Here is a 9,964-nt window from a genome sequence, read left to right as displayed (position 1 = left end):
TTTTCTCAGATGCTGCGAGCGTTGGATTGAGTCTTTGGGGAATGTGTGACACGTGTAGAGATGAGCTAAGATACGACGGGAGAGAACTGAGGGATCCCTCCTGTGTGGTCCTTCCTCAGGTGTCTTCCATCTGGATATTTTTTTATTTTTTATTTTTTTATTTAAGGGAAGTTTTTCTTTGCTCTAATCGAGGATCTGTGGACAGAAGATGACGCTCACTGTTCAGATTGTGAAGCCCACAGAGGCAGTGTAACTGTGAGTTTGGGCTTTATAGGTAAAATTGACCTGATTCGATTAATTCTGAAGGAAATTCTTGTCCAAAACATGGCTATAGTATGATGGAGTCAGCCCAATGTTCCCACATTTCTAAGATTTTTCTTAAAACTAGGCCCAATGTTCCCACGTGTCTAGGACGTTTTCAACAGTAGCTCTTGTGTTCCCACATTTCTCTCCAGTTTAAGGGTTAGGGGTTAAGGAAATGTGGGAACATAGAGCCTAATTTTGGAAAAAAAAAAATCTTAGAAATGTTAAATGTCATTATCTATTCACCCCATCATGATGGAAAGTCGGGTGAAGTTTTCATAGTCCACTGAATTAAAGGCGTGCTCCCTGAACCTGACCTCTCTGCACGAGCTCGACCGTATCAACCATCTAAATCACATCTTTTCAAATCAGTTTGGCGTCTCGGTGCTTCCAGATCCATTTAATGATTGTACCTTTGAAAACAAGTCCCCATCTACTAGGAAAACCTCTCCGGACTTTCCATCAGCGCGGATATGAGGAGAAAAGTCAGATTAGGTACAATGAAACCTGGTGAGGACGCATCGAACCACGAGAGTTTTGTGATTTCATTTGAGAATTTGTCACTTCAAGACCCTGAAAGCAACTGATAACGTAAATGACATACGAGGCAACACTAAAATATTAAAACTACATACTGTTTTTAAGGGAAAACACAGATTCTTTGTCTCACTGGGCTCCGTCAATTATTCTGAAAATAGAAAAATGTTTTTCACGTTGCGTAGACAAAACACTGGACGGTGAGTTTGCAGTGGTGACTGTACGGCTGGAAAGATGTTTTCACTTGTTTTTAAGAAAATAACATGTTCAGATGTTGGAGACGACCTGATGTTTATTTACAGAGCGAGTTATTGAAGTTGTGACGGCTCCGCTCGCTCGAGTTCAACAACTCGTGACTAAACATGCTCGTGTTCTCGTCTCCGTGTGGATTTACACAACAACAGTTTACCTCCATCTGATGATTTACTTGACAGAGTGCTTTTAGTTCTGCCTCCATGATGACTTTGACGTCCCTCCCTCTCTCTCTGTTGTCTAATTGAATCACCTGATGACTGACGACCTGCAGCCGTGAGGTGGTGGGCGGGGTCAAGCTGATAAATACAGGCGGCACCACTGCAGCAGCAGCAGTCTGGAGAGGTTGAGGGTTTGAGGCTGCGATGATCGTGCCAAAATACTTGTTATCCCCACTTTGCAAATGTGAAAATGTCAAGCGGTGGTGAAGCCTTTACATCAGTTTGTGCACTGCAGACAGTCACATATGTTCAAGAGACAAGAAGCTGCCACTTTAACAGAGCAGGGACGCAGCATCCGTGTGCGACAGACGCTCTGAGTTGGGTTGTCAAAGTTTGGGTGTTTTTCTTTAAGTTGACTGACTTCTCAGGGAGATTTAACACATTTTAGAGACAGTATGAAACTCATTTGACCCACAAGTCAAGTGTTGGCTGTTTCAGATCATTAATCTGTCAAATCAAAAAGGATTTCATCGTCCGACCTTCATCAGGAATCTAAGAGTCACAGGAGTCCTGAAACCTGGAAATGAGTCGGTGCTTTTGCACTTCTGGTCCCCATATTTCTTTAGATGAATCTTTGGTTGAATGTCTGCAGTAAAGTTTGGGGTTAACGTGAGCTTGGAAACATAAAATACGTCAGTCACCACTCGACGGTGAATTTAAAGGCGTTTCCTTGTCTTTAAGAAGGCGGAGACTCGTCTACTTCTACTTCAACACCAAACTGACATCAGAGAACGAGCTGTGTCCATGTCAGACGGTTACGTCTCCTCACGTCTCCTGTCTCAAACCAAAAAAGGTGCACTTGAACACACCGCGAGGACTTCAACCGACAGCAAACAAGCTTGTTTTTATGATTAAGCAGCACTGTTGCCAATACAGCCACTTCTAATCGAGAATTCAGTGTGTCTGATTCTTATTCTAGTTGCAGATGGCCCTGATGAAGAGGAACTCATGGATCCTTCAGCAACAGGCCCAAGGAACTATTTCTTTATTTTTCTAATTAACAGCCAATTACAGTCATTTCTCACTGATTCTACACTCTCAAAAGTCTGTGAGAAGGTGTGTCGGGGTCTTGGAATTGAAAAATCCCATAGCTTTTTTTTTTCTTCTGAGGGGTGATACCAAGTTCTGGGTTAGCCTAAAAAAAATACCATCATTTGTGCAGGACTACAGTCAGCATCCTCTGCAGCCAACATTAACAAGGCTATAAAGACTCAATATCATAATATCAGTGAATATTAATCAGCAGCATGTAACTGGAAGCTTCTCTAAATGTCACACAGGAGAAAAAAGTTGTGTATTTAACAAGCAAACATCTTAAATCCATTCTACAAAAGAGAAGTTAGATCAGTAAGAGACTAGACATTAAACACATCTGCATTAAACAGTTACTGGTTGAGGATAAGTCAACAGCATTACAGCCAAATAATCTCTGGATTTCTGTCTCAACATCTGTCATATATATAAAAAGTCAAGAAACATTCAGTCTCCCAGGAATGAAACAGCACACGATACCAATAAACTCAGTCTTGTGCAAAACAGTACCAATATTTTATTCAACGAACACTGACAGAGATTAAAAAAAAAAACTGATTCCATATCAGTCGTGTGTCACGAGTCACTCATGAGGCCGACCTCGCTCTGAAACAGGCCTGACCTCTGCCTGCACGCCAATTTTCACAGCATTCAGATCCCAGAAGTGAAATCATGAAAATGCCTTTTGTTCCTCGACACTTCCTCCCATTGAACCCGCTCGAGAGTTATCATTTTCTCAGGGAATACGGTCTCTGCCGTCATCTTTTCAATTACTGTGTGCCAGTAAGTGAATTAGTTAAAATAGGAACATGACACAACAGCGAGAGTGTCGCCGGCTCTTTGACGCCCCGCGACACAGCAACTTTTTCTGTGTCGGGCTGGTAGGAACATTTCCTAATGTGTCATGTCGCCGCTTGATTCTGAGTTGAGTGGGAGAGTTCTGGTTGAACGCAGCCGACGGCGACACTCGTAATGAAAGTACACAGCCGAGCGGGGCCTCTCATGGTCAACAGCAATATCATTCAGATCCCGAGTCCTATATGTGTTTAATTTATGGCCGTCGGGTGCTTAATTGTGTTGAGAGGGGCCTCCCGCACTAAATCTATTCTGCATATAATCAGAAATTTACAACTTTTCCATCTCCGTCCAAAGACGAAGCGCCTGAGCATGCCGGGGAACGGGGACGGGGAAAGTGTGCGTGAATTTTAATTGTGCTCGCAGAAAAACACAGCCGGCGACTGCAGTGACATACACCCGAGCTCCCTAAGGTATAAAAATTTAAAATCAACTGAGTAAAAAAGAAAGTTGCCTTTAAATGGGGTGGAGGAGTCGGAGGGAGGGAGGGAGGAGGAGGGGAGGGTTGCAATGGCATATCCAAATGAAGAGGGAGAGACGGAGGGACTCAATTCCCCAAAGATGGTTTATTATTCCATGCTAAAATGAAGCGGGAGCAAGGAGTGGTAGTCAGCGATGCGTCAGAGTTGCTCTTTGAAGACATTAAAAAGCTGAACGCACAACAAAGACCAGATGTTCCAACATGCCTTATTTATGCACCCATCAGCCTGCTTCCCATGTCCACAAAACACCAGCATATTTTCTACCTTTTTAAACTCGCAGAAGCACAAGCACACCCTGAAAGAGAGCGCCGAGCCGCTTTTTCAGTGCCTTTCGCTGTCTCTGTCATCTGGCATTGTGGGACAATCAGCGAAACATTCCCGGTTTGGCTGCAATCATCTCCAGTTGAAGTTTAACGAGATGGAAACTGATACAGAGTTTTTTTTCTTCGCGATAGACGCTCGAACACACCCCGCCCCCCCACCACCACCCCCGGCGCCGTATCGATAGGCTCGCTTGGAGTGTGTGTTTAACGGCGCCTTCTTTTTTTTTGTTTGTTTGTTTTTTGAAAAGCCGCTTTATGCCCCCCAAAAAACATCACGTCCTGACCCACATACATGCACGCCACGCTCAAGTGCATGCATCCCTGCACACGCACGCCAACACGCTGCACATGATCTCTCCCCCCCCTTCGCTCGCCAGCCTCTGTTGTTAAATCATCAACAGTATATCGCCTGGATTTTTTACTCTGAAACAGCCACAGACAGGAGGAAGAGATCCTTAAACAAAAATCTGTTCAGTTCAATTAAAAAACAGGGAGCTATCTGCTCCAGTGCGGGAGGGGGAATCGAGGAAACAAAGAGTGCTAAATTGATGGCACCACAATAAAAACTATTAGCTGGGGAGTCGACAGATGCTGATGTGCCGGTCTCCTTTCCAGGGATTATTATTTATTTACACTTCTCAATCACAGCCTCCCAGATGCCAGCCCGGACTCTGGCGTGGCACGCACACCCAGAGGGAGGGGGAGGCTGTGGAGGAGGAGGAGGAGGAGGAGGAGGAGGAGGAGGAGGAGGAGGAGGGAGGAGGAGGGAACTCTGGGTAATAGAGTAGGCTGGTGCAGAGATGGCGGCGTTGTGTTCCTCCTTGTAAAAAGGGTCACGGGGTGAAACGCTGCTTTGTTGGGAAAACGTCTGAGAGGAGCTTTCGTCGCGTGCCAGCCACAAATCGACATCTTAAAAATCTACCTGATGTGGGTGTTTTGTTTTTTCTTCTTGTTGTTCTTCTTCTTCTTCTCCATCCTTCGGAACGTTCCTAATCGCCAGCGTACTAATAGGCCTGCACACATCTGTCACTTAGAAGCAAATTGCTTCATTTAAAGGAAAAAAAACAACAACAACAACAACACACAGAATGTAGTCAATCTCGCAAAAGATTGGTTATACAAAAGCAGAGGAATGAATGTGGACTCAGAGGTCATTGTGACTTAATTTGATTTTTTCTTTTTTTTTTTTTCTTTTTTTGGTTTGGCATCTGACGACAACACGTATTAAGCTGTCTAATGATTGAGCTCGGATAAGACGGCAGCCATTCATAAGAAAAAAAAAGAAAAGAAAAGAAACGGCGCTCGGAGACAGTTAGCTCGTATCCATTTCTTTCTCTCCGTGCGCTTCGTCTCCCTCCTCTTGCCTTCCTCCTCGCCGCTCTCTTCCCCAAAGCAGCAGTTGAAGACACTGATTTGGATTTGTCAGATTTGATGGAGGGTGTGTTTTTTTTTTTTTTTCTCTCTTCCTCCCCTCGCAGACGCCTGTCCTTGCCTCGTCTCTGGCCTGGAGAGTGTCTGAGATGTGTGCCCGGCGCCTCTCAGTATGCACGTTGCCTCCCTCTTTCTCTCTCTCTCTCTCTCTCTCTCTCTCTCCCCCCTGAAAAACATCTTTATTCAGCTTCTTCGCTAATGTCTGCGGCACAGGCATCAACATGCTTTGTGCGAAATGAATTACTGCTAATTAAAAATCAACAGAAATGAGCATGCAACACTCTGTGCCCCATTAATATTTTAACCAGCAGCAGCAGTAATTAAAGCCGCACTAATTTTTTCCCTCTCTCGCTCAGCATCCACAAACCAGTCAATAAATTACATCAAAAAGTACAGGTGTGTTTCCCTGTCAGAGCTGTAATATCATGATAAATCGACATCATCCCTCATAGTTAACGGTCTCACCTCCCCTATTCGCCAGCGACTCGCTACTTGCTGTTATCTTTGCCAGTGCAAATGGGAGGAGGGCGCCGAGGCCTCTTGTTTCACTAGAACACGCAGGTGTCTCAGTGTGTCTCATTTGCAGGTAGCAAATGGATGCTAAGAGCACCATTAATGGAGATGTGTTTTTTCACTTTTCGCTGGGTGTTTATAAAAGACCGTCTGAAAGAGAAATCTGATGTTTCATTCATGGCTTCGCCCTCGGGCAATAAGTGTTATCACCGAGCGCCGCCGCCGAGCCCTCGGATCTGAAATGTTAAGGTATCGTTTTCTCAGATCAGAGCGGGTTTTTGATTTAGTGCAACAGCTCTCTGTGCGACTTAAGCACAACAGCTCCGCCAGTTCTCCCAATTAGTCGCTCCGAACGGGGGGGATTTAAACCTGCGACGATGAATGCGGGAGGGGAATTCAGGTGCGTAGAGGCCACAAACGACGGCCGGGCAGATTCTCTGCGCTGTTATTAACGTTGAAATCTGAAGGTGCTGCCGGTTATATGACTGACGTCAATCCATCCACCTCACTCTGGACACATTCATGTAAAAAAAAGAAAAGAAAAGAAAAGGAGGGTCGTCTCACAATGAGTCCATACTGAACCTGTTCAGCAGATTTCCATAGCGGCTGAATGGACCTTGGCTCTCCGGAGTAAACTTATGATTTCTTGTCATGTATGTGTTTGAGCGGTGTAGTCTCCACAGCGCAGTGTCGGCACTGGGAAAAGTTCTGGCTGCACTGATCCTCGTTCTGTTAGAGCGGGAAAGAAAACCTTCCAGCCTTTCAGCATGACTTTCGTCTTGGGGGAGCGTTAAACCGGGACGCAGCGACGGACCTCCCGCAAAATAGTGCTGTGGATCCCGGGCTTGTGTTGTCAGCAACCAGGACAATGTTAACGTAAGCCGCCAGTTTCAGGGAGCGAGTTCATAGCTTGGAGGTTGTTGTAGTTCTTTTGTGTAGCGATCGGGGTTTTGAAAACTGTCCACACAGGTAGAAGAATGAAGAAAGGGGAGATTATGCGTCCAGTGAGAGGATTTATACCAACAAGTCTACATCCGATAAGTCCGACTCGTAGCCAGGTACTGACAGGATGACTCGTTTGGTTTTAAAGAGGAAGAGGAAACTCCCTGAACGATGACGATGAAGAGCACTCGGAGGTTCCATCTCTGGCTCGACTCAGCACAGTCCTTTTTTTAAAACAAGTTTATTTGAAGTATCAGGAATTCATTTTGTTACAGCAGACCTTTTTATACATCTAGTTTCTTCTTATGACTGGATGTGGGACATGCTAACACTGACAAGTTTATTTACTGTATCTCTACTACTGATGATTGATTTTCCTCTCAACACACACTCACACACAGAGGTGAGACTGTCTACCTGAAGTTGTCTGACCGCAGAGTGTGTTCCTGTCAGAAGAAGAGACTTCTCTGAAATCTACAGTAAGATGTTGGATCTATGCAGATTTCCATAATACTGATATTTCTGCCCACACCAACAGAAAACCTCTAAAGTCTTTTCTGTCGACAGATTGATATAATAATTGTCTAATGCCGGATGCAGGCATTCAGTGCTTTTCACAACGTACGTAATCATAAGGTGAATTAAAAAAAAAACTACATTTTGCCTCAAATGCAAATGATAATAAGCCTCATCTTACTTGTTGCTGATGCAGAAGTTTCATTTTTTAATGACAACGTGCCGGCTGCAGTTGGTGTTAGCTTGTGTATGTGTGTGCTAACCGCTTCACATCAGACTGCTTCAGTAACGAGGGTCACTACAAGACACTGACCCTCGTAAAAGGATCAGTCTCAACCATACCGGACCCAGCAACAGCACCCGAGCCACAGGTAAGCGTCGCCGCGGTTTGATAGTATTTACAGTTGCCGTAGAACTATAAGTTACTTTCACCGTTAGCAGGAGTTAGCATTAGTTACATTATAGTAACTTTAACAACACATACGAACACGCTAACATTATTCAGACACACTAACCATTCTGAAACGTCCTGCTGCAGCCGCAGAGTCTGTACAGAAGCCTCTTCTTCAGGGTCTGGATCTGGGTCAGACTGGTTCGGTTGAACGGCAACATCTCCTCAAGCCATAGCATTACATCCTCTGTAAACATTTGCGCATGCTACCGCTAGCGTTAGCGGCATCTTCTCCCTGAGAGGAGCGTGTAGCAGGTAAGCCAGGTGTTGACAGACGGAGCTCAGCAGCATTTAAAGGTGCAGGCACAGAAACAGCCTGCAACTTTTAGACAGCTGAAATTCAGGATCATGGATGGTTTGGGGCAATGCATTTCAAATACAGTGTTGTTGGACCTCTGACAGCTGTGTGAAATCGATGAAAACATCGGCTGATAGCAGCGACGTAGCGACACCATCGTGCAGCCTTTAAATCTACTAAACCACACAACGTTTTGTACTTTGAATGACGAGTATTGTTTTTTTCTAATTTGGTAATAAGTCAAAAAGTCTCTTAGTTTGCACTTTCTCCAAGATCAAGGTGAGGAACACAGATAAAAGAGAACGTTCCTGTTTTCTGTCGTGAATCTGAAAAAATACATTCATACATGGAGTAACAATTTCAATAAAGGAAACGTATTTTGGAGGCTGTCACTGTTCTTAAAACCTGCGTTAATGAGCGTCAAACGAAGGTCAGCGAGCTTTTCATGTGCTGCACTTCCGTGTGCCCAAACATTTAAAAAGATCTCTGTCAAGTCTCATCTCACAAACATTTGCAGATAACAAAACTTTCTTCCCTCCTTTATTCAGCCAGAACATGAAGGAAATCAAAGATTATTTTTTTTGCCTCAGGTTGTTTCGACAGCACGCGAAGCAAAGACGAGAGAAATCGTCACCGGAGGAGCTTCTCTGTAACAGAGGTGACGGCAGAGAGCAAAGCAGAATTACAATGTTAGCTGTCATGTTGACAACGGGAACGCATGACTACACAAGACACGCCGGCACCAGTGTAAATGTTAATTTCACCGGTGTTTATATTTCTGAGCCGTGGTCGATTAATAAGAAGAGTGACTCGCGCTCCGAGGGTTTCAAAAGTCAGCAGAGTGTCGACGGGTTGATTCTCTACGTGCCTAACCGGCTCTAAACAGAAAGCGATTCTCCTCTCGTCAGCCTGCGTTTGAGAGCCGCTCTACTATTTTTAAGCCGGTGTTGTGACCTCTGTCTGTTTCTCTGTTTCCACCAGATAATTTCAATTAATCGCCTCGACTTGAGGTTGTGGGTGGATGTGACTTCTCTGCTGTAACTGCTCGTCTGCTGATTAGGTTTTGACTACATCTCTCTAATGGTGGAGCATGACTCCATCAGTCCATCAGTGTGTGTCTGTGCTCGTGACTGTCCATGCATGTGTGTGTCTGTTTGTGTGTGTGTGTGTGTGTGTGTGTGTGTGCTTGTGATGGCAGACACTTCCAGTTCTTGCAAAAAACCCGTCTAATGTTTCTTCTTCCGTGACTTGTTGTGTTGCAGAACTTTTACTGCACGCTCACGTAATTTGCTGTCGCTGTTCACCGTGTGTGTGTGTGTGTGTGTGTAGTTTTTTTTTTTTAGGGATTTGGACGTTGCGATGTTGACAAGTAAATTTGTTTTGATGATGCTCCATCAAACCCCTCGAGATGTAACAGCTCCGCATTCAGAATCCAACATAAGTAAAAGTGCAGAAATATTATCGGAAAAAAATGTATCTTTACTAAATTGTTTCTGATGCATCGATACGTACGTAGGATTTTACTGTTGCAGCAGGTCGAGGTGGAGCAAGTTCTGACTACTTCATATACCGGAGGGTCCAAATGTAAACGAAGTGGTCTGAAGACTGGAGCTCGAAACATCACGTGGAAAAAAATAAAAGTCGCTCTCTTCTTCAGCTTCGCCTAGCATCCATTCTGTTGAGTTTTGGGATGTCTGTTATGTTTTCACATGGTTAGTCATCATTTGGTGAGTGAATAAAGCAAAGGACAAGTTTTTATGAAGTGTAGGACTCAAACAATTATCACAAGTCGCAAAGACAACAGGATC

Source organism: Acanthopagrus latus, chromosome 17 (assembly GCF_904848185.1).
Source record: "Acanthopagrus latus isolate v.2019 chromosome 17, fAcaLat1.1, whole genome shotgun sequence".
Taxonomy (NCBI): domain Eukaryota; kingdom Metazoa; phylum Chordata; class Actinopteri; order Spariformes; family Sparidae; genus Acanthopagrus; species Acanthopagrus latus.
Note: the sequence above shows the minus strand (reverse complement) of the source record.